Consider the following 24,648-nt stretch of genomic DNA (forward strand, 5'->3'; position numbering starts at 1 on the left):
GTAATGAATGTGGCACACACGCCATTTAAGGGAAAGTAGGCCACAGTTAATGCTATAGGATTAGAAGCTAAGCACTAAATATCCCCCCTGCCCCCTCTGTTTTTTCGAGACAGGGTTTCTCTGTGTAGCCCTGGCTGTCCTGTAACTTGCTCTGTAGACCAGGATGGCCTCGAACTCAGAGATCTGCCTGCCTCTGCCTCCCAAGTACTGGGATCAAAGGTGTGCGCCACATCGCCCAGTTGAAGCACTAAGCTCTTTCAAGAAGACTAAAATAAAGCACCAGAGAAGTCTAATTCTTATAGCTGCTGTGACACTGCACAGTGAAAATACTGGACATTTTATGTAGAAACATCATATTTCACTTAAGAGTACTGTAAATCACAAACTTCACATTCCAATATGAGAATCAAGGGGTGAGAGGCTTTCATCTCTGGATAACCTGTCCTCTACTTTTATACTTCAAAAGCTGGAAATGCAGTAATAATAATATTAATAATAGTATTATGGGCTGAAAGATGGCTCAGTGATAAAATGGTTGCCAAGCAAGCATGAAAATCTCAGTTTGAAGCTCTAGAACCCACATAAACACGAGACACTGTAGTTCAGGCCTGCAATCCCAGTGTGCCTTCCTGGACACAGGAGGCAGAGACAGGAAAATCCCAAAAGCCATGGGCCAGCTAGCCAGACAAATGCAGTGGTAAACAACTAGAGTCCCTGTCTCAAACAAGATGGAAGTCAGGGTCAGGAGAGATGGCTCAGCAGTTAAGAGAGTGTGCTGCTTTCCCACTGAATGAGTTCAGTTCCAGGTACAATACAGGCTCACCACTGCTGTAACCAAGGGATCTGGTGCCCTCTTCTGGCTTCCTCATGCACCTGTACACACATGATTATATATATATATATATACACACACACACACACACACACACACACACACACACATACATAACTACACACACAATCTAAAATAAATCTTAGAATAAAAATAAAAAGTAGAAAGACAAATATCCAAAGTTGTCCTCTGATACAACATGCAATGTGGTATGTAAATCTACACATACACACATACAAATATATGCACATACATATCAAACACATCACATCCAAAAGTAAACTAAATAGTAGTTAAATAAAAGCCAAAAAGATGGCAAAGACTTTGGACAAAATCTAGAGGGTGGAAACCAGAAATTAAACACAAGACTCAAGTAGATTTATTTCAATCTGAGCATTTCTCTGACCTCAATGTTCACTCTAGTAGTACTATGATGAGGCCACAGAACAGGCAAAGTCTGCTCACAGGCTGTGTTGATAACCATTTCCCTCCCCATCTTAATCTGGTACCCAAAGAACTATACCTTGAAAGGAAAGGGAAATAGGAAAGAAAACAGAAAGAGAAACAGATCCACAGGAATTAAATACATGGATCACACAAATATGCTTACGATGTTTAAAATAAAAATGAAACCTTGAAATTAATAGCAAAAAATATGAAACATTCTTTAAAGTGACAAAAGAAAACAAAAACTTCAGGAACTAAAAACTCAATAACTGATTTTAAGATGTGTTTAAGAGGGTCACGGTGGTGCATTCATTTATTCCCAGCACGGGGGAGGCAAAGGCAGGTGGATCTCTATGAGTTCCTGGCCGGCTTGATTTATATAGCCAGTTCCAGGACAGCCTGGACTAAGTAGGGAGACCATGTTTCAAAAAACAAAAGCAAACAAATCAACAAAACAAAAAAGATAACAGTGTAGGAATAAAAGAGAATTAATGAAGAAATTACCCAGTCTGGGGGGAGGATAAGGCAGAAAGATCTTGAATTCTAGGCCAGCATAGGCCACAGAGCAAGAACCTGTCTCAAAAAGAAAAAAAAAAGGCAAGCAAACAAACAAAAACAGCCTAACAGGGATATAGGGTGAAAGTGTCTACGGAAGTCAGTAAAGAAACAGTCAGGAAGAAGCAATATAGTAAATATAAGTGATTAGAATTTTACAGAAGAAATCCCTATTTCAAAGTCAAAAGCTACTTAACATTACCAAGTGTAGGGGCATACACCTGTAATTTCAACACTTGACAGAAAAAAAAAAAAAATCAGGCACTCAAGGTCATTTTCCCATACATATCAAATCCAAGGCCAGCCTGGCTACATGACCACTAAAAACAACAATCAAAGAAAGTCATATACTAAGACAATTGAAAGAAAACAACTCACAGTTTGAAGCATTATACCTGAAAACGCAAAACACTCCTAAAATCACTGATCATTTAAGAAAATGATCATTTAAGAATCAAGACAAAGGGGCTGATGAGATGGCTCAGCGGTTAAGAGCATGGCTACTCCAGAAGTCCTGAGTTCAATTTCCAGCTCCTACATGGTGGCTCACAACCATCTGTAATGAGATCTGGTGCCCTCTTCTGGCATGCAGGCAGAACATTGTATACATAATAAATAAATAAATATCTAGATAAATAGATATATAAACAAATAAAATCTTTTAAAAAATGAAGTATGTAAAAAAGGTGAACACACTAAAATTGCTTAAGCTTGCAGCCCTAAAAGCATATTACACTATAACCAAACTTACAGTTGAACCATGCTGTTAAATTACTTCACTGTCAAAATATGGGTGGCTTTCGACTTCGGAAGCAGAACACTGCCTCTAAGCAAACGTTCAGATCCCTGGATGGTGACAGTGAAGGGTGACAACCAGGTAAATGGTCTTCACATAATTCTTCCTTGTTAAAAACCAGAATTTCCTCCTAAAGGCATTAGGACTTCAACTTCAAAAGAATTGGGCCGTCCTACTTTCAAACCTTAGACATTATTCACAGCTCATCTTAGGATCTAACTGAAACACAAAAGCTGCCTTTATTTCAACTCAATTCCTTCCATCAAAGAGAGCTCTACAGATTCTTTTCAATTATTTCAGAAGCAGTACCCTCCAAACCATTTTGTTTGTTCGATTATCCTGCTTTGTGTTCGGATGGAGTCTCGCTATGGAGGCGAGGCTGGTCTCCAACTGACCGCCTCCCAAACCCCCAGCCTCCATGGACCTAGGATTTCAGTATCACCATGCTGAGATCCTCCAAATCATTTTATGGGTCTCTGGGGACACATCAGTAAACCAATTAACTTAACCAACGAAACCTGTCTCACAGGTTTACACCCAAGAAGTCGCCGTAAATCCTAAACATCAGGTTCGTATCAACCTTTCGGGTCCCACTCTAGATTTAACCAGACTACCTAAGAGGTGAGGCACAAGATCTATATTTTAAAATGTTTTCCTCTAAGAAGCACTTCTATGAACAATAGGTCTCCCCTCCCCTCGACGTCCAAGGAGCATCAATTCTCAAATAAGACATCTCAACTGTCGGTCTTAGTTCTAATAGGTACACCGCCTTGTTTCCTATTAGAAGAGAATGCGCGGGGCACAGCGATTGGGACACGGTCCGTAATAAATGTGTTTCCTATCCTGCAACTCCACTCTGGGATTCAACGATTCTCACTCGGACATGCCACGTTTTCTAAGGAGCGTGGAGCTGCTCCGAGTGGAGCAGAGGCGGCGGCTCACTTGAGGCCTGGATGGCTCCAGCTAGCAGGAAAGTGCTGAAGGCAGCAAGAGGTCTGGCGAGCAGGAAAGGGTCGGAACCTCCCACCGCGACCCACACGCCGTTCCGCAGGCTGCCGCGGCTCGGCTCGGGGTGGCCACCGCAAACTCCCAGCCCAGGAGACTCCGGACACCGGGCACGGGCGAGGACGCGGACTGAAGACAAGTCTGGGCCCTAACCCTAACTCCGGCCGTAGTTCACCCTCGCCTCGGCCAAGAAGAAACCTTGGTTTCGCCTCCCGGCGCGGACCCAGGCCACACTCACCTACCAGAGCGCGGGAGGCGAGCCTCCCTCACCTCCGCGGCGCCTAACCCAAACCGCCGCCGCCGCCGCCGCCGCTGCCGCCAAGGCCACTCGCTCTTAAAAAAAATAGCAAAGAAAGACAGAGAGGACAACGGCTGAACGCAAGCGATCAGACTTTGCTTTTGTATTCCTTTTGACCCTTCGGGGCTTCCTGTACCTCACCGCCACAACACATTTCCACGCCGCTTCCGGCGGCGTAGCCCAATCAACAGCCCTCTCCCTCCCCGAGCGCCTCGTGGAAATCCGGTGCTCCAACACCGGATGGAGAGATTTGATTGGGCCATTCACCCTTCGGCAAGGGGATTAGCCAGTTCATTCCCGGCTGGCGGGCCGAACCGCGGCGTCACGTGGCGCGGCCCTTGGCCAATGATTGGCTGCCGGAGAGAGGGATTGCCACCGAGGAAGGGGCGTTTCCTAGGGGACCGAGGGAGGGCCCGGGCGGTGCGAAGCGGGGGTGGGCCCTGCGCGTAATGGCAGTGCCGTGTCCCCGCGTCCATCTTTACCGCTCTCTTGGACCTGTCACAAAGGAGTCGCGCCGCTGCCGCTGTCCCCTCCCTCCGGTGGGCCCGGGAGCTGGTGAAAGTCAGTGCCACAGCCCAGCCTCACTGCTCTGGGAAGCCCCTGGGGGACGTGGCCGGGGAGGGAGGCTCCGGGCTGGGGACGTCTGTGAGGGAAGGGAACAGCCGCTAGAGCCTGGGTCGGAGAGACCGGACTGGGGCCGCGGCCGGCTCCGGGCAGGGGTCTGGGAGAGGGTGGCGCTGGGCAGAGCCTGGGAAGCAGCCGGAACGTTCTCCTCCGAGGCCCGCGCTGGAGGCGCCTGAAGCGGTTCCTGGAAGAGGGTGTTCCCCTTTGGGGGATCTTGACTGGAGGAGGTCCTGGGGTCACCCTTCCGAGGAGACTGCGGCTAACTGGGCCCAGGTGAGAGGCAGGTACCCCCTGGGGAGGCTCCCGGTGTGGAGGAACGCTCGTCCAGGCTGCTCGGAGCAGAAGGGGTCGAGGGGCGCACGCCGTGGGCGGGGGTTCCCTTTAAGGGAGTTTGCGTTTCGGTGGGAAGCAGACTTCCCCTGGGGAGGTCTGGTGGTGCCTTGGGGTGGAGAGTTCTGCATGGTGGAGAGAGGCTGTGGAGAGTTCTGCGCGGCAAAGAGAGGCTGGAGGCGGGAGCCAGACCTAGCGGATTCTCCTACTCTCGAGGCCTGAGCTAAAAAATGGGTAAAACCCTAGGGAGGGAAGATTTCTGGGCAGCTCTTTGCATTGGAAAGCCTGCGTTCGGGATAGAAAGCGGAAACGGGAATAGCCAGGGTTCTTCCCTCTCTCTGGAGACTGACCAGGTGTCCTAGACAAGGATTCTGCTGCCTCTGGGCTCAGCGCCAGAGTGGGACGCGGGAGTCGTCCCACCAGCACCCCCTGCGAACCTCCAAATTTGGCATTACTTCCTGCCTGCTGTCTGCCTTGCTTTCCCTGTTCTTACAGGAGACCTAGGTAGAGCTGCTGGGCTGAAAACGCTGCGATTCTGTCTTGTGTAGATGTCTTGAGTGAGGCTGCGTCCCCTGGAGTGTTGTACTTTGAACTTTTAAAAGTTGGCAGTGTCTGTTACGGCCTGAGTAGCGTCCTGCAGTCTCCCAGGCCCCTCACTTACCATCTGCTTGTCCTTGGTTGAAGTGACTTAACAGCCTCAATAATCAACGCTGTGTGAAAGTAAGGTAGTGTCATGGATTGGTGTTGAGAAATAAAGGGTTTTTCTAATCTGTAAAACAGTTGATGTAAGAGATGAGCATAAATACAGGTGTTGATTACCTGTAGCTCTGAGGACCACACCTTACTGAGTGCTTCAAGGGTTCCAGCTTCTTAGGTGATGTTACACTCTTAAACCCTGCTTCCTTGACATGAAGAGGTTTCCAGTTTTTGTTTGCGGAGTTTTTCATTTACTTTCGACTTCTGGTGGTGCTGGTAGGAGTTAGCGCTTGCTTCAGGAAGTTTTTCTCCAAGAAATTTGTTCTCAATATTGTAGGCCCACTTCTTGTCTGTATTCCTGGCCTTTGGATGGCTATACGTGGTGAACGCTATGCTGCCTCATTTGTAATCTGTAAATAGGCCTGCATTTTTCCTTCCATGAATTCTGCCTTGTGGTACCCCCAGAGTAGAGATTACAAGGCCCTTCTTTCAATTTTCCACTTTCTGTAGAGTTTGCATTTCTTGGGGGGTGATAACTTGCTTGGTAGATCCCGGTTATTATGAGGTTACAGTAATATGAGAGCCCATGTCAGGATGTGACAGACACTTCACTAACCTTTGCTTAGTGGTGCTTGTTAGCGCTGCTTTGTTAGGGCTGGTGTCCCAAAATTTTAGTGATTTTCTTATGGTTTTTGTTGTTGTCTTTTTAAAATAGGCTTTTTTAAAAAGTTGACCTGAACTTCCTATTTTTTAATCTTACATTTCATGATTGTTGTTTCGTTATTTTATTTATTGTGGTGATTTTGTGAGGGTCTTGATTTCCCAGGATACATAGTGCCCAGGACTTCTGCTTAATATCTTTGTTAATTCTGCTTTTTGCTATTTTTACAAGACCTTCATTTTTTTTCTAGACTCAATATTTTTAAGCTATTGATTATATAAAAGTATTCCACCATGGCCTATGTAGATTCTTTATGCTTTGTCAGCTAAATAACTTTTTTTTAGTAAGTATCAAAGGAAACTAAAAGCTTAGCATTGTCTATAATAGTGTTTTTTTTCTGTACTGAACAGAGAAGAAACAGTTCTCTCAGCTCTGAAGTGTGGTTAGCAAGTTTAGTAACAGTAACTGTGTTTCTGAAGTGTATTTAAACAATCTGTTTAAATTCACGAGATTAAATTAGTATTTGAGGATTATATTTTTTTCTAACAATAATTTTTTTTTTTGAGGCAGGGTCTTAACATGTATCCTAAACTGACCTGGAATCATTGGTCCTCTTGCCTCAGCCTTGGGGTGCTAGGACTGCAGGTGTGTACCATACCTGGCTTTTTTTTTTTTTTTTTTTTTTTTTTGATTTTTCGAGACAGGGTTTCTCTGTGTAGCTTTGCGCCTTTCCTGGAGCTCACTTGGTAGCCCAGGCTGGCCTCGAACTCACAGAGATCCGCCTGGCTCTGCCTCCCAAGTGCTGGGATTAAAGGCGTGCGCCACCACCGCCCGGCTTTTTTTTTTTTTTAAGACAAGATCTCCTTATGTAACCCTAGCTGGCCTGGAACTCACAGAGATCACCTGCCTCTGCCTCCAGAGTGCTGGGATGAAAGGTGTGTACCACCATATCCAGTGAAGTCATTTTTTATGATGGAGAATCATCTTGAAGGTTTTAAAATACAACTTTCTTTAGTACTCTAAAATCTGTATAGCTTTAAAAAAATTATTAGGGCCGGGCGGTGGTGGCGCACGCCTTTAATCCCAGCACTCGGGAGGCAGAGCCAGGCGGATCTCTGTGAGTTCAAGGCCAGCCTGGGCTACCGAATGAGTTCCAGGAAAGGCGCAAAGCAACATAGAGAAACCCTGTCTCGAAAAACCAAAAATAAATAAATAAATAAATAAATTATTAGGAATTCTTTTTTAAAAATGTTCATGCTAAGCAAATTTTAAAGGGTTTTATTTTTATTATTTTTAATTATGTGTATGTGGAAGAGAAATATGGTACATGTGTGCAGGTGCCTCTGGAGCTTAAGGTTTAGGCAATTGTGAGCCGGTTGGTCCTAGGAACAGAACTTGGGTGCTCTTAACCACTGAGCCATCTCTCTAGCCCTATTAGGAATTCTTGAAGATGGTGATCTCTATTACAAAACACTCAATGGGAATTTTTCTGTATTTTAGGGTCAGATCCTTGTAAAGTAAAACTTAATATTCATCATTAGATTCTAAGTGTAAGGGGGAAGTAAGCAGGCACCATCAGTGACTAACTGAACCAGTGATCAGTGTCAACCGTTGCTTTGTTTGTTTATTTAGTTGGTTTTTTATTTTCTTTTTCTTCCTCCTCCTCCTGCTCTCCTCCTTCCTCTTCTTCCTCTTCCTCCTCCTCCTTCTTCTAGCTTTTGGCATTTTCAAGGCATTTGCCATTGAGTGGGATGAATATTTTTTTCTGGTATTCAAATTTAAAAATTGAAAAACTGAATAGTCAGGAAGTAGTGAATGCCAAAACCTAGGCCACAGCCCTTAGGAAACTTTTACAACTTGTAGTGGGGCAAAAGAATGAATATTTTCTTCCTGGAGCTGGAGTTACAGGCACTGGTGACCCATGCAGTGTGGGTGCTGGGTCCTCTGTAAGAGCTGTGCGTGCTCTGCCGCTGAGCCACCCTCCAGACCCTGCTTACCTGCTTTTTTTGTCTGAGCTTTGAGAACTAGAAAAGACTTAAACAGCAAGAAGTTGATGTACTCCCAGAACTTGGTAAGGAATGGCCTCTTCATGCAGCTGTTCTCCTGCCTGAAATTACAGTATCCGGGCATAATTTCATGGGTCCTGTGCACTTCAATTGGAAGGTTTGAAATTTCTTACTCAGCAAGTGTATTATTACTCTGTAGTTTATGTTTCAGAGTTGGGTTTTTCTTACTTCTACCTCCTAAAGAATTAAGTTTCCTCTCCTTTGTTCCCTGAATGCAGTATTCTCAAAATATGACTCCTGCTCCACCCTTCCTCATGGGAAATACAGCTCCTTTATTCAGTTCTTATTGCTTCATCATTGCTCATAGTTACAGATGCCTATGAATTACATATTAATAACTTTCGAAGTCAATTTTTAAGGCTTGCTAAGATATTTGTTACCTCAGACTAAAGCAATTAGAATTTACTGCAATTGGACTGGGGAGATTCAGTGGGCAAAGGCGTTTGCTGTAGAAGCTCGAGGACCTGAGTTCAAATCTCCATAACCCATGTATAGCCATGCGCAGTGGGGTGAATCTATAATCCCAGTGCTCTTACATGGAGATGGGAGGCAGAATTGATAGGATTTCCAAAAGCTGGCAAACCTGGTGTATATGGCAAAACAAGAGACTGCCTCAGTCAAGATAGGAGGCAAGGACCAATGCCTGAGGTTGTCCTGACCTCCACAGATATTCTGTGGCACATGTGCCTCGAATCACATGTGAACATGAACACACAAGATTTTTTTTTCCAAAAGAATTTATTGTAGTCTCTAGTCCCTTTTTTCCTCGGGTGGTCTGTCCTGGGACACTTGACACCAATGCCAAACTTCTCACTCACCAGGTACAGAATGTGGATTCCTACAGTATTCAGAAAGGGTTTAAGTGGGGTACAACATCCATATTGTCTCAAAATAATTTGGTTTTCCATTGGATTTCTGATCATTCTTGTTGTTTTCATTAAACTTACTGTTTAGCCTTAGTTTTATCAGTTTAATTTTTAAACTCTGTTAACCTTTCACTGTGTGGTTTTAAATTTCTGAATTTTTTAAAATTTATTTTTGTTCTCAGTGTGTGCATGTATGTGTGGAGATCAGAGAAGGACTTGGTTTTCTCTTTTCCCCCTTGCATGGATTCTAGGGATTGGACTCAAGTGGCCAGGCTTGTGTGGGCAAGTGTGGGTCTTCACCCACTGAGCCGTCTCACTGGCCCGCACTGAGATCATTGAGAGCATGTTGCAATGCAGTGCTAGTGCTGATTTATAGTCTGCTAAGAACTTGCCCGTACAGAGATACTTCAGAATGGTCAAGTTCCTTTTCAACTAGAAACTGGTGTGGCCAACAGCATTCTTCTAGTGGCCCTCCTCTTTTACCCATAGGCCTTATGAGGGAGTTAAGTGTGTTGTCTGTTGCTGTCCTTCATCCCAACCCCCAGCTCCCTTTGCCAAGAGTACATGGACATTTTTCATCTTTGTTCAGTACCTGGTACATATTTATTGAATGGTGATATCACAATTCTTAAAGCTTTAAACACTTTGTAAAATTTTCTGATTTTTAAATATTTTAACTCTTTCTAGTTTTACAGATTTTAGAATAAATTCACCTAGGTATTTATGACTCTACCTATTAGATCTGATGGGCATACAACTGTGTGTACAATCAGGTGTTTTAGACAACATTTAAACAGGTATTAGTAAGGAAATTTTTGCCATTTGTGCCACTTCTACATTTGTTTACTTTTCTTAATAGCATAGAATTTTTTTCAATAAAAAAGTTTTCCTTCAAACTTATGTGTATTTGGATAATGTAGCAACATGCTTCCTGTTATTTGGGTCTTCTGGGGTGAAACCCCAGAAGTAGTCAAGAGTATTAAGTTTGTTTTTCTCCCCTCTTGTGCAGCCATCATTAACACTTACCTCAGTTCTTACTTGGAATTTCCTTTTTGCATATAAGGCAGATATTTTTTCATCCTTAAGACTTATTTGAAGGATATTTACTGTTTGTTTTTTCTGTTATTTACTTCTGAAAATTCCTTGCTCTAGCCAAGGCCTAAATTTTATTTTTATTATTTACTTATGTTTTTTGCCTGTGTATATGTGTGTAGTGTGCGTGCATGTGTGTATTATGTGTTCCCATGTGTCTGGTCATGTGTGTTTGCACATGGATGTAGAAACCAGAGGTTGACATTGTCTTACTCAATTACTTAAGGCAGGGTCTCTAGCTGAGCCCAGAGTGCATCTGTTCAGCTAGTCTAGCTGGCCAGTTTGCTGTGGGGATTCCATCTGCCTCACAAGTGCTGAGATTGACTGTGGTGGTCTGCTGTGCTGTGCCTGCCCAGCATTTGTGTGGATCTTCAGGATCGGAACTGCAGTACACACACACACACACACACACACACACACACACACACACACACACAGAGCAAGCCTTGACCTGTTGAGCCACTTCTCAGCCACAGTGTGTTGTTGTTGTTGGTTGTTTTGTTTTGATTTTGATTTTTCCAGACAGGGTTTCTCTTTGTAGCCCTTACTGTCCTGGAACTCGCTCTATAGACCAGACTGGACCTCGAACTCAGAGATCCACCTGCCTCTGCCTCTGCTGAGTGCTGGGATTAAAGGCGTGCACCACTATACCCAGCCAGTTTTATTTTTTAACCTATGGTTTTGAATGCTAAAAGGTTTTGTCCTTTCTTCTTTGTGATAGGTAGGTTGGGATTGTGTCTATCATTCCTTCTGCCATAGTCTCACCTTATATAAAAGTTCTTGACACCAAATGTTACTGCCGTTGGATTAGAAACGTTCAGTATTTTAGGTGAAAAATTTTTCAGGTACTCCTTCAGTTTAACCAGAGAGATGATCTGATTTTCTCCAAAGATGTCCTTTTTTACATCAACCTCAGCACACAAGAGGAGAATCATCTTGTGTTTATCCCAGCCACTTGAAGGTTACAGACTGTGGGATAATAGTCCCCTGTGTAACCTAAACCTCAAGTGCTCGTCAGCATTATTGCTGACATAGTTTTGGACACCTGAGTGTCATATAAAATACTTTATCAAGGCTGCCTTTCCCTTTGGGTGTAAAGTGAAATTCCCAAGTCTCCTTTCAGTACCAAAATTTATAGATGCTCAGCTCCCTTATATAAGATGGCATAATGTTTGTATATAACCTACATGCATCTTCCTCTGTACTTTTTTTTTTTTTTTTTTGGTTTTTTTTTTTTCTGAGACAGGTTTTCTCTGTGTAGCTTTGCGCCTTTCCTGGGACTCACTTGGTAGTCCAGGCTGGCCTCGAACTCACAGAGATCCGCCTGGCTCTGCCTCCCGAGTGCTGGGATTAAAGGCGTGCGCCACCACCGCCCGTCCTCCTCTGTACTTTTAAGCCATTTCCACAGTACTTACAATACCTAATAAAATATAAATGCTATATAAGTAGTTGTTAATCCCTTATTGTTTAGGAAATAATAGCCCAGGAGCAACCTGTACATGTTTAGCACATTTGATTGTTAAGTTTTAACTGTCAATTTGACACAACCTAGAACCACTCCAGTGTCAACGAGGGGTTGTCCAGATCAAGTATGCCAATGGGCATGGCTGTAGGGTAGTGACTTTATTATGTTAATTTATGTGGAAAGACCCAGCCTAAAAGTGGGTGGCACCATTCCCTAGACTTAGGAGAAGGTGAGCTGATTCATGCATTCATTGCTCTGTGTTCCTGGTTATTGATGTGATAGACCAGTTCCCTCAAGCACCTGTCTCTGTGATGTCCTTTCTATGAAGGACTCCAGCCTGGAACTGTGAGCTGAAAGAAATCTTTTCTCCTCCAGTTGGGGTCTTTTTATCACAGCAACAGAAAGGAAGTTCAATCATTTTTTTTTTTCAAGTATCTTTTATCTGTCATTAGTGGAACCTATGGGTGCAGGACCCATGGAGATGGAGGACTATTTACAGATTTCCCTTTTCTCCTCCAACAAAATAGCAAATGCTTTAAAACTTAAATACTTTAAGTAATTTACAAAAATTTCTTTAGGTCTGGAGAGATAGCTCAGTGATTAAGAGCATTGGCTGCTCTTTCAGAGGACATGAGTACAATTCCCAGCACCCACATAGTGACTCACAGTCATCTGGAACTCCAGTTCTGAGGGGTCTGACTCCTGGCCTCCTCTGGCACAGACACATGCAGGCAAAACACCCAAACACATAAAGTAAAACAATAAAAAGCAAATAAAAACTTTAAGTACTTTCTATTTCAACTAGTATGAGCTCTCAAAATATATCTTCATTTATCTTATTGCAATACTAAATAATCAGTCTTGTTATTTTGTTTTCCTCCATCTAACCTCAGTAATTGAAGAAATTATGCTCTTTGCATAGCCTGCAAAGTATTTTCGAAGAACACTTATTTCTATGTAATGTATCCTATATTTTTCTTTTCTTCCTCTGTGGTTACAGCAAGTGCCCTGCTGGAAATGTACCCTATCTTGATAGGGTTTGAAGACAAAGATATATGTGCTCAGCAAAACTCAGCATTTAAATACTTAAGGTTTGCATGATACATATACATTTAGCTTCTAAAGACATTGAAGTCTAACTAGTGATAGGTATGCTGAATTATTAGGGCATTCTAAAGCACGCAGTTTACTTTGAAATGTTTTTTTTTTTTAATGTAGATGGCTTGATGTTGGATATAGTGATGGACAAATTGGTGATAAGGCAAATACAAAATGTTAGTGGCAGACTAAGTGGTACGTATACAGATGCTGTTTGCAGTGAATTAGTTCCCCATTGCTATATGCTTGAAAGTGCTTATCATAAAATGTTAGTTGAGGACAATAAAAGATGTTGCCAGAAGCCATTGCTTGAGACACACTATATTGAGAGAAAATCTAAAAACATTTCCTAATGAGAGAAAATCACTGAAGCAGTACATAATATGGCCTTTCATGCTGTTTGGTTTAGCCTTGAGGGTGAAGGGCTAGAAAACATTCTGTGTCTTGTAACACTGTTTTGGAACGATGAGGTAAAGATCATATTAGTTGGCATTCTGGACATAGTGATTTGATTTCTGTCCTTATGACCATTTACCCAGCTTCTCCATTCTTGACAGCACTGGAAAAGGAAGTCCCTTCTATCATGTGCTTAGTAACTAAATGCAAGCAAATATTTGAAGAGATGAATCACTAATTCTTGGACCATTTGTTAGAAAGGGTTAGACCAGCTGGCCAAAAGCTCGTGTCTGTGGTGAGCTGGTATGTTTGTTACTGACGGTGAGACAGTGAGCACCAGAACCTCACTGATTTCACATGAAATTTACTAAGATCTGCTGAGTTTGTTGGGTTTTTTTCCCCCTTAAGGAATTTTGAAAATTTTAAATATACAAATGTTATAAAAAGTGCCTCACTTCAAAGATATGTATTTACAAATGCTATATTGTCTATAATTATCACCTTGCAGCAAAATGGTATAAAATGGTTAATGGTTTAAGTTGTTGTCATTAAGATGGTGAGAAAAATATACTAAGCACTGATATTCAGTGATAAGAATTCCCTTTGACTCAATTGAGGGCTGCCCCAGCCACAAATAGAATAGTTGTGTATACTTAAGTGACCAGGGCTTTGTTCTTGGTTTTTGTTTGTGTTTGGTCTTGAAATTGACTTCACGTGCTAATAGTGAAAAGATAACGTTGAAGTTTATAGGTATTAAAAGTGTATTGCCTTTATGTAATCTCCAGTCTTCTCAGACTCTGGATGATAGTACCCATAAGCAGAATACCATCTACTTTTTTATGATGCTTCACAGGGTAGATCTGATAGAAAATACTATACAGAGCTATTTTTATTGTTTTTCACTAATAAAAGTATTTCACTGTGAAATTTTTATACATGCAGATTGGAGCGATCCTCAACCCCCACAATTTTGTAGGTAGGACTGCTTTCTAATGGCTCTTTTGGCTGTCATCTCCAAGCATTAAAAAATAATCTGTTTATTTTTCTGGAAGGAGTATTGACATATTTGGCCTCACAAGAATCACCATTTAGTATTTCAATCTGTCCCATAATTCATTCAGTAGGTGCCAGATTTTGTGCCAGGTACTAATAGTGATTTCCAGACTTGGCTGCCATCAAAATCACCTAGGGAGCTTTTAAGGAGTCACAGGCTTGGGCCACATCCTAGAAATGTGGATTCTGACTCTTCGGAGTTAGTTACTCTGAAGTAAGAATTGTTACTGTGTTCCCTTTTGTAAAGTGTGTCACGGTCAGATTCATTAGTGTGGGTGCCAGTGAATATAGCAGAGCTGGGACTTGTACCCAGGTCTGTCTGACTGTGATGTCCATTTACTGTGCTTGTGCTGTGGGAGGCCTCTGGTTTCCTGCGCAGAAGCTGTAGCTGGGGGGACTGTCTTGAAACTGTGATCCTTGGCAAATGGAACACATAAAGTCTCTTTTCTTTAGAGACAAAACAAAGTTGTTTGAAGTGTAATTCTTTAGCCTTATCACCCAAATAATCAGTAGTCACAGCTTCTTTCCTATGTAAACATGTCATGGGTAGCTCCTATTTCTAAGTAAGAAGCTATGCATTTGTAGTATTGAATGAATCTGAAGGAGCTTATACTTTGTACATGTATGTGCCATGGCTGTTAGCTAAAGAATATGGCCATTTCACAAATTCTTTAAAAATGACTGCTGTAGTTTTTTTTTTATTTGTATATTTCATGAGTGATCCTCTGTGTAACATTTCATGGCTTTTCTCACCTACATCACACCTGATCATTATACATTATAGCTTTTTGTTAAGAAAAAGTCTCTAGCCGGGCGTGGTGCTACACATCTTTAATTCTAGTGCTTGGGGGGAAGAGGCAGGAAGATCTCTGTGAGTTCGAGGCCAGCCTGAGTTCCAGAACGCCCAGAGCTGCCTAATGAGACCCTGTATCCAAACAAACAAACAAACAAAAACAATAAATAAATGAAAGAAAGAAAAAGTCTTTCGGTTAAAATAATTGAAAACTTAAAAATGTGCTTGTCTCACTAGTAGCATTTTGCCTATAGTCACAGCTACTTAGGAGGCTGAGGCAGGAGGTTCACATGAGCCAGGAATTCAGTGCTAAACTGTGTCTGGACAGCTTAGTGAAATTATTTAAAAAACAACCCCCCCCAAAATAACCTCCATATCCTTCCTAAGAAATTTATAATGGACATCGTTTTCTGGATTATTTAAGGAAATAGCTCTCTTAGAAGACATTGACCCAAAATGCACTTGACTTCAATTCAGAAATAGAAAGAAAATTAAATTTTTCCTTTGTCACTTCAAACTTAGTCAGGTTTTAAAAAATAGCCGCATTTATGGGGTATCTTCTAATCACTTTGAAATTACACTAAATAAAAAAATCTACATTAAGGAATTAATTACTCTACACATATGCAAGCCTTAGGAAAATAATTTTAGATAGAATGAAGTCTAAGATTTGAGACCTAACAAACTGCCTTCTTCACAGGTACTTTTAACATTGTTCTTTTGCCTTTTTGAAGATTTATTATTTATACCATATGTTCTTGTATAATATTAGAGGAACCAGCCTCAATATTATACATCCCAGGGGCTCAGGAGAGAGAACTACTGACGGCGAGGACTATTATCAGGAAATATAATCGCAGCACACCGAGTTCTATAGTCCACTTGCTTTAATTCCTCTGGCATAACATCCTTTATACACAGCTTCAGTTCTGTTCTCATGTCTAGCTCCTTTCTTGCCTGATTTCTCTCTATATTTATCTACTGTCCCCTCTAGGTTCTATCTTAATTCCTTCATCTAGTTCTGTCCCTTCTAGGTTCTCATCTATCTAGTTCTTTCCCCCATCAGCTTCTCTCCCATCTCCTTCTCTCGCATCTGGCTCTTCCTCATCTTGTTCTTCCCCATCTGGCTCTTCCTCATCTTCCATCTCGTTCCTCTAGTCCTCTCTTTTTGCTCTTCAATCTAGTTCTTCCCCATCTCAGCTCGTTCCTCTCAAGTTCTTACCCATCTCGTTCTTCCATTCTCTTCTCTCTTCTCTGAGTCTCCTGCCCTGGGAGTTCTGGTCTATATAAACTTACAAGCAGTATTTCCTTAGCAGTGCAAAGCCAGGCTTCCAGGGTCAAATGGAGGGGTGATAAGAATAGGCTTAATTGACACATCCGCCAGGCCTTCTCAAACAGGTAACCTGGATGCTTAAGTCTGTTCTAGCGAGTACAGAGGTATCTCTGATAAGGTACTTTCCTCCATCCGGTGATGGACCTGGCCAGATGCTACCAATAATGATAATTACAGGGAGGCTTGAACTGGGAGTTCTGGCTGAGCATAGCTGTTAGCACAGAAGTTTATCTAAATATTCCTAGAAGTGGTTAGGTAAGTAGTTAGAGGTCTATAAAGTTAGTAAGGCTGTAAGAAAGGAGGGGTCTGAGCTAAATTGTGTAAAGCTATTACTTAATGTCTACCTGACCTAGGCGGTGTCCCCTTGTGGAATTTACCTTAAGTCAGGAGACTCGCATGTGGGCTGTTATCATTGTTAGTCCACCTGGGACTAACAATGGGTGCCCACCTGGGTGGTGTTTCCTGTAGTCCTTGAAAGTGGCTAGGGGAGATATCTGATTCCAGAGAAAGCATTTCCTGAGGCTGTTCTCCAAATGCCTGGAATGTGTATGTCCAGAGAGTGATCAGTCTACACTGTTAGCTCTTCTTAGGGAAAAGTCAATTGGGAAAGCTATGAAGGCACACATGATTTTCATAACAGAATACAGCTGATATATAACAAGCCAAGTAACACCAAAAACTCCTTGGGATTTGGCTTCCTCTGGAGGAATTCCCTGATCCCTCCAGGTAGTGACTTTGCCATAACCAGCTGAGTTCTTATGATATATTTCTGCGGCCCGCAGCAGTTCCCCTTTTTTCATTTAGTTAAAAAAAAAATTTTGTAGGACAGTGAATATGTAGATAAACTTAAGTTTGGAGATTTCTGAAAAATGATAAGTAATGATTAACATTGATATTTAATCAATATTGTACCTATGATATATATATTTATCATCAATAGTCTATATAGATGGCAGGCTGAGGATTAGTTTAACCATCTAATTGGCATAGCTGTATATAGTTAGAATAGCTCTGTCTCAAAAAGGGAGCAGAGGAATAACATAAGAATCTATCCTTAGCAAGTATTGCATGATATGGTCAAAAGTGTCTGAATACTATGATTGTGACTTATCAAAAAGAAATGGTTAGTTTGGAACATTAACTTTATCTATTATTCTTTGGTTAGGGGTATTAATTTGGTTTACCTGTCTTTTAAGGAGGCATAGTAAAAGAGTCCTGAATACCTATGGGATTAAGGCTGCAGCTGAAGCTTACCTAATTTAAATTTGTAATCAATGCAATATTAAACCACTAGCTATGAGAAAATAGTAATAACCTGTGTCAGGGTATACATAGCAAGACTTACATACAGAAAAATTGTCATAAGTACATTAGGAGAATATCTGATAGTACATACATTTTAGGATCATGGGCAGAACTTATACAATTAATAATAGAGCATTTTTTAAGGGCAGTCCAGCCCCTGGGCTGGAGAGTTCAGTTCACAAAGAGGGGTACATGACAAAGGGGGCTGTAGAAATCTCTCATGGTTACTTCCTGCGGATATGGGGGCGAAGCTGGGGGTCTTGAGGCCTGGGATGCAGTGGAAACCCAGGAAGCGCAGGCTGTCTCAGGCTCTGTGAGACAGGCAGTGTAGCAGAATTTTCTGTCTCATGGGCTGGAGGGCGTGATGCAGGGTTGGGCCGGACAGCACATCGGTGTGGGCTGGAGGGTGGGGTGCAGACCTGCAGCTAGACAGCATGTCCATGGTCCAGAGAATGACAACCTGTAACTCTTTAAATGGTTAGAATTTCTGCTGGAAACAAATATGTGTATTAATGGTAGAACATGCAGCCGAAGAGTTTTAAAGATGAGGAGTTTTAAAGATGAGGAGTTTTAAAGAAGAAACTTTTTCTCTTAGGCGTACCTATGGGATATTAAATGCATGGTTAGCAAATAAGAGAAGGGGATACCAGGCCAGGGAGAGGGAAGGCTCCTCCCCCACCCAGAGAAGAAAAATTTTGTAAGTGAGAAATAAGAACTGTAGTTAGGTTGCATTCCTCCTGGTGCTTCTTGGCTTGTGAGCGTTGGCAAATTTTGATCTCCTGAAGCTGATAAGAAACTTCTTAATGGACAAAAATCTTAGACATGTTAGCAATATAACAGTGGTAAATTTTGTCAGAGCAAAATTATGAATCCTTGGAGCCTCAAAAAAACTTCAGGATAGCCAGAGAATGAACTCTGAAATGTGTCATTTATATATCTTTCCAGTTTCATTTATCTTTTGACAAAAATTAATAAAATGTATTTAGAACAGAATTGTTACTTCTAATCATATTTCTATAAGTTTTATATCATTGATGAACAGTTCATCAAAAGGATCTGGAGTTGTATCAATTTATTTATATTCAAAGCTCAATATTTAAGAATCTAGAGGTAAATAACAGCCTGTATTCAGTCTGGCAGCTTTAGAGTGCCCTTATCCTGTAGCGCCTAACTTATGATGTGACCAGGCGATCCAGGATTCATAAAGGCAGGTCAATGTCCTGTGAAGATATGTAAGCATATCCTCTTCCTGACAGTATGAAAACATCAGGACCTTTACAAAAACCAGTGAGAAGATCACAGAGGCTTAGGTGTAACTTTGTGACTTGGCCTGGGGGTAATAAGGAATGCCTGTAGTGGGAGATATGAAAAAATCTAAGCGCCAATTCTTAAGAGTTCTTGAAGTATAAGTAAGGCTGTTGTCTATATGAGTTCTAGGCATTCCTAAAATTGAAAAGCAGTAAAAATAAATGGTGTATACTTCTTATTTCATAACCATAAATCATAAGTAAGCCTCATGGTGAGCTTCCATAGGGAAAGAATTTGTAATTGTTGGACAGACATAAGAAAAGGTGCCAGTATATCCTGTAGAGTTATTTGTCATTCTATAGACTCATAAGATTCATAGTTTGATATCATCTGTGCAATAAAATTATTGTAAGATACACACACACACACACACACACACACACACACACACACACACACACATATAATTATTAGGTTGGGGGACCGTGAGGAAGCTATAACTGACAGTTCTGAAAGTTAATCTGTATGGATAAGATGAGGAACTCTGTTCAAAGAATGAGTCCTGGATAAACAGAACTCACATTTCCTGCTCTGTATGTCGGCTTTGGCCTCCATCATGGCAGGGTGAGTAGGCAAACAAAAGTATTTGAAATGCTGACAATCTTTAGGTTGAGGAAGCATGGTAAAGAAGCAATCTTGTACATCTATGGCAATTATTTTTCAGTTTCTGGGGTGGCCGTGTAAGATGGGAAGCCAGGCTGTGAGGTTCCCCTTGGCTTTAATAAATTGTATTTAATTTCTTAAGGTCTTGTAACAGTCTATAATCCTGATATTCCTAAATAAAAAGATATTGGGGTGATTTAAAGACTGGTGGAGGGCTTTATATGCCCAATATTTAAGTTTTTCCTCCACCAGACAGGTAGCAATTACAATTCTCTCAGCATTTAAAGGTCATTACTTAACCCAGATAGGAGCATCAGATTTACAAGTAATGGAGTCAACAGTGGACAGTGGCCCCTAGGATACATTTTGATACCTTAGGCTATGTCTGTCATGTATGATTTCTGGGATAAAGGGCCCAATTATGCCTTGAGCTTGTTTACTCAAGTTCCTTTAAGTTTAAAACCCATCTAATGCATTTGAGATGATATTAGTTCATAGCAGAATTAATGGTACATCCATTTGTTACAGTATGTCTCTTTCCCATAGTGTGTTAGGTATGGCGGGTGACATATGGGCAGAATATGTCATAATTTTATCTATCTGACCATCTTAATATTTTTGAGTTGCTAGCAATAATATTAGGTTGACCTAGGCCTATAAGAGATGAAGGAGTAATAGTCATCTTAAGTACTTGGCAAATCTTTTCCTGAAATATAAGAAACAACCGTGCTTATGTCTAGCAAGCCAATTACTTTTCCCCCTGTATTTTAAGTGTTTAGTTGGTTTGGAATATTTAATTTCCTGAACCCAGAAGGCCATATTGCTGGAATCCATACCAGCAGCTCCCTTAGGCGCTGCCCTGCATGAATCTGAATTGTTTTGTAGAGAGTTGTACAATAATCTTAATTTCTTTAGTAAAGTCAGGACCAACCTTTACTGGGACAATTTTTATACCTTGTACAGCAGAGGAGTTACAGCCTATATTTAGCCCCAGTGTCCCTTCTGGGGAGGTCCACATTCTTGTATTAAGGTATATAAGTCCATTTCTAAAGTTTATATATCTCAGACCTCAATAAAAACTTTATCCACAGATCTAACTTAGGCATACATCCTCAGTATCTCTAGGTTATTACTGAGATTCGTGTATCATTAATAACATATCTAGATGTTTTTGTGTTACAATGATCTATCCTAATAACTGGTAATTCATATATCATGTTATTTTTTAACTTTCCTAAACATTCTCTATATCTAAACCTTTATATTCCTATAAAAACTTTATATCCAAAAGCACCTATGTATTAAACTTGTCAGGAGAAATAAGTGATTGATTATTAAAAATAGCCAATGTAAAGTGAATTTCTTTTAATAAAGGAATGGTAAAGGGTCATTTTGAAATCTGTTAGGTGAACTATCTGTTACTTGAAATTGGATAGTAAGGCAAATTGTCTTTAAACCTGGTAAATGGAAATATAATCTAAATTATCTTAAAGCATAGTTTGGACAAAACCCTGGCAATGAGGGGTATGGCAGTTTTGTCCAAAGTGTAAACTTTTTAAATGTTTAGGTCGGCCAATCAATCAATAAGTTTTATTTTTTAATTGTCTTTAATTAAAGTAAACTTATTCCTTACAATTTATAAGTTAGTTGCCCTTATAAGCTTAGAACTTTGGTTTTATACCCGTCAGTTTAGCCTTAAAAATATTAAGTTTTACTGAAATTTTTTTTTTAATATAGAAACAGGAACTCGTATTCAAAAACATAGTATATGAGGAAAGTAACAATTTAATAAATCCTTTAAGGTGTATCATGAAATGAGATAAGCACAGTAAATTTACAGGCCCAAACTAAAACAAAGGAGGAGGAATTTTTTTTTTTTTTTTTTTTTTTTTTTTTTTTTTGTAGCAGCTGCAGCCTGTCTGTCTAGTCTGTATCAAGCCAGATAGCCACCGGGAATGGCAAGGTGAGGAGAAGGGTGGAGACGACTCAAAGGCCCAAGTGAGCTGAGATGCAAATAGTAGATAGTTAGGTTCAGAGGGAAGAAGGCAGATGTTTAGGATTCCGACCCCCAAACGTCTTCAGGGGTCTGATGAATCCATACAGGTCGTAGTAGGGCGTCCCCTAACCAGGACCTGTTTTTTTGAAATGGGTTAACTGAAGTTCTTGTACTTGGCCAAGATTTTTGTAAATTACCAAGAACTTAATAGTCAACCCAGGAAAAGGAAAGAGAGAGAAAGAGACACTTTTTTAGGAGAGCTGGGAGTTGCCATTGGTTTTTAAATCGGCACTGGCTGTGAGGCTTGCATTAATTTAAATGAAGGCTGCTGGAGCGGAGCTCCTAGTTAGCTGCAGGGCAAGTTTAGGGCTCAAGTTAGCCCTTAGATTCCAGTAGTTTTAGCAAAAAAGGCTGTTTGTAGCAGGACGCTGCTGCTAGTATAGAGAAATAGCGAACTTCATAGCTCTAGTTTATGCTCTCAGGAGGTCCGGTAGTGTAAGAATATTGTGTTACCTCCTTGTAAGACCCTGAATGAAGTAACGGCAGGTTTCTCCTTAAAAGGGAGGGGTTAGAATCTCTGCTGCTTATCATATTCTGATGGTAAATCAATTTCATAAGGTTGGTGGCTTTTAGGGGTCTCCTAAATCTTTCCTTACATTTTTTAGGGGGGGCTTTATGGAATTAAGATAGTCTTTGCTTCCTTATCTAAGCCTGTAAACAGACTAGAGCTGACTGAAATGCCTTTCGTCGTAAGCCTGTGTCCTGTAATTTCTATCAAGAACTGATTCTCTTTTGACTCGTTCTGACTCATGGTGCAAGAAGGATTTTTTTTTTTTTTTTTTTTTTTTTTTTTTTTGAGACAGGGTTTCTTTGTGTAGCTTTGCGCCTTTCCTGGATCGCACTCTGTAGACCAGGCTAGCCTCGAACTCACAGAGATCCTCACAGATCCTGTGGCTCTGCCTACCGAGTGCTGGGATTAAAGGCGTGCGCCACCACCGCCCGTCCGCAAGAAGGATTCTTAATAGGGAAGGGAGATATTCAACTACTCACCACAAAGAGGCCTGGGGTTCCTCCCGGTCTGCAGCACCTTTGGTGAGGTCCGTCGGTAGCCGGCACTTCAGGGGTCACCTTTATGACTCCCCGGAGAGACTGCCTCGTCTCTGGACAGCCTCCGCCAAGCACACCACTGCTTTTTGAGTGTGCTTGGTAGATTACTCTTCCTGAGACTGGGTACCCAAGGGCGCCAGGTCTTGTATAATATTAGAGGAACCAGCCTCAATATTATACATCCCAGGGGCTCAGGAGAGAGAACTACTGACGGCGAGGACTATTATCAGGAAATATAATCGCAGCACACCGAGTTCTATAGTCCACTTGCTTTAATTCCTCTGGCATAACATCCTTTATACACAGCTTCAGTTCTGTTCTCATGTCTAGCTCCTTTCTTGCCTGATTTCTCTCTATATTTATCTACTGTCCCCTCTAGGTTCTATCTTAATTCCTTCATCTAGTTCTGTCCCTTCTAGGTTCTCATCTATCTAGTTCTTTCCCCCATCAGCTTCTCTCCCATCTCCTTCTCTCGCATCTGGCTCTTCCTCATCTTGTTCTTCCCCATCTGGCTCTTCCTCATCTTCCATCTCGTTCCTCTAGTCCTCTCTTTTTGCTCTTCAATCTAGTTCTTCCCCATCTCAGCTCGTTCCTCTCAAGTTCTTACCCATCTCGTTCTTCCATTCTCTTCTCTCTTCTCTGAGTCTCCTGCCCTGGGAGTTCTGGTCTATATAAACTTACAAGCAGTATTTCCTTAGCAGTGCAAAGCCAGGCTTCCAGGGTCAAATGGAGGGGTGATAAGAATAGGCTTAATTGACACATCCGCCAGGCCTTCTCAAACAGGTAACCTGGATGCTTAAGTCTGTTCTAGCGAGTACAGAGGTATCTCTGATAAGGTACTTTCCTCCATCCGGTGATGGACCTGGCCAGATGCTACCAATAATGATAATTACAGGGAGGCTTGAACTGGGAGTTCTGGCTGAGCATAGCTGTTAGCACAGAAGTTTATCTAAATATTCCTAGAAGTGGTTAGGTAAGTAGTTAGAGGTCTATAAAGTTAGTAAGGCTGTAAGAAAGGAGGGTCTGAGCTAAATTGTGTAAAGCTATTACTTAATGTCTACCTGACCTAGGCGGTGTCCCCTTGTGGAATTTACCTTAAGTCAGGAGACTCGCATGTGGGCTGTTATCATTGTTAGTCCACCTGGGACTAACAATGGGTGCCCACCTGGGTGGTGTTTCCTGTAGTCCTTGAAAGTGGCTAGGGGAGATATCTGATTCCAGAGAAAGCATTTCCTGAGGCTGTTCTCCAAATGCCTGGAATGTGTATGTCCAGAGAGTGATCAGTCTACACTGTTAGCTCTTCTTAGGGAAAAGTCAATTGGGAAAGCTATGAAGGCACACATGATTTTCATAACAGAATACAGCTGATATATAACAAGCCAAGTAACACCAAAAACTCCTTGGGATTTGGCTTCCTCTGGAGGAATTCCCTGATCCCTCCAGGTAGTGACTTTGCCATAACCAGCTGAGTTCTTATGATATATTTCTGCGGCCCGCAGCAATATGTGTTTACTTGCATGAGTTTATGTGCACCATATTGCTTGCAGGAACCCTTGGAAACCAGATTTGCTGGAACTGGAGTTATAGGTGGTTGTGAGCAGCCATGTGGACGCTGAGAACCAAACATGTTTCCTCTTAACCTCCGACCTATGTCTCCTGCCCTTCAATATTGTTTCTTTTAAATGATGCTTAATAACTTTCTATCTGTTGTTATTAAACTGTCATTTTTATAGGACCTGTCCTCCCTCCTTCAGGGCTTTGTTTTGTGGGACTTAAACTTACTTTGACATTCTGAGATTATTACAAGTTATTTTTAGTACCAGACTGTCTACCTTGCTCCAGTATGCCTTCCTCAATTTAATGTTTCTGGTTAGACTGAAGCTGTTTGTATCTTGTGTCCCATTTTGCTTTCCATACTGATGA

General features: G+C 41.5%; 2 protein-coding genes across 4 annotated transcripts in view; one reads left to right on the forward strand and one right to left on the reverse strand.

Annotated features, from left to right (window-relative positions):
• Nucleotides 1–4,114, reverse strand: part of Psme3ip1 (proteasome activator subunit 3 interacting protein 1) — a 31,257-nt gene extending 27,143 nt beyond the window's left edge. The window contains exon 1 of one of the 3 annotated variants that reach the window (XM_028871461.1): nt 3,874–4,114. The gene's annotated coding sequence lies outside the window, so the exon portion shown is untranslated. Of the gene's footprint in view, nt 1–3,572; nt 3,809–3,873 lie in introns of those variants that run through there. The other 2 variants (XM_028871462.2, XM_037206099.1) reach the window with 2 other exon arrangements.
• A 264-nt stretch (nt 4,115–4,378) lies between these two features.
• Nucleotides 4,379–24,648, forward strand: part of Rspry1 (ring finger and SPRY domain containing 1) — a 61,575-nt gene continuing 41,305 nt past the window's right edge. Inside the window, exon 1 of the mRNA XM_028871459.2 lies at nt 4,379–4,830. The gene's annotated coding sequence lies outside the window, so the exon portion shown is untranslated. The remainder of the gene's footprint in view (nt 4,831–24,648) is intronic.

This window comes from Peromyscus leucopus, chromosome 5, assembly GCF_004664715.2.
Source record: "Peromyscus leucopus breed LL Stock chromosome 5, UCI_PerLeu_2.1, whole genome shotgun sequence".
In the NCBI taxonomy this organism is placed as follows: domain Eukaryota; kingdom Metazoa; phylum Chordata; class Mammalia; order Rodentia; family Cricetidae; genus Peromyscus; species Peromyscus leucopus.